General features: G+C 38.5%; 1 protein-coding gene across 1 annotated transcript in view; it reads left to right on the forward strand.

The window, feature by feature from the left end:
• Positions 1-950, forward strand: part of hacd1 (3-hydroxyacyl-CoA dehydratase 1) — a 10,651-nt gene that overhangs the window by 2,902 nt on the left and 6,799 nt on the right. The gene's annotated exons all lie outside the window — the stretch shown is intronic.

Consider the following 950-nt stretch of genomic DNA (forward strand, 5'->3'; position numbering starts at 1 on the left):
TAGATAGATAGATAGACACTTTATACAGTATATCCAATCCAGCCATTAACCCACTAATCTGTTAACACCATTGATCGTGTTCACAGTTCTGTGAACCAGAACCAGACAATGCAGCACGTGCCCTGGTGCGTTTAATGTGTGCATGGGCACAACGTGTGTTTTAGAGACAATGGCAAATGAAACTATAAAGAATTGTGTTTATTGGTTACTGTAATAAAACTTTCCTTGAGGTCAAACAGAGTCAGGGTGCTGTTGTTGTGCATGTTGGCTCACTGGAAAGGCTCTGCTACACTAAATGAAACAGAACCTGAATTAGTATCACTGGTAACAACTGTGTTTGACTATTTCATGTCAAAATGGCTGCTGTGAAAGAAAGTCTATATGCTCCTATATGTTACACTTATACAGTTGTTGTAAATGTTGGACTGTTAAAATGAAAACGTGCAGGTATCCCTTTGAAGCTTCTAGATTAAACTTGATGATGATGTTTTATCAGGTCAGTAAATATTTCTTGTTACTCTAGGGCCATTATAAGTGCCACTTTAACTAAATAACTTGCACATTTTCTCTCTCTTCCTTGTTGATTTACTCTACGAGGAAGCTCAGGCGCAACCAGGTATTCAGTGCACGTCCCCTGTAATAATGTCCTCAGTTAGTGTTGATGCTACCAAAAAGAAAAAACAGGTATTTGCAACTCTATAACATACTTATTTAACTGGTGTGAAACTTGCGCAATATGAACCAATAAACACCATCAAATATGAGCCTGATTATAGAACCAGGAAACTAACAGTAATTCCTTTGTAGCACGTAACACATTGACGCCCACTGAACATTACATCAGGGCTGTAACCTCCGTTCTTCGGCTCCTATTTAGATCGGTTTGCTGGTATAACGGCACTTATATAGATCTCTTATCAATATCTATCAGAGTCCCACATTGCACGATA

Source organism: Morone saxatilis, unplaced genomic scaffold (genome assembly GCF_004916995.1).
Source record: "Morone saxatilis isolate NCDOM2014 unplaced genomic scaffold, NCSU_SB_2.0 Contig0, whole genome shotgun sequence".
In the NCBI taxonomy this organism is placed as follows: Eukaryota; Metazoa; Chordata; class Actinopteri; family Moronidae; genus Morone; species Morone saxatilis.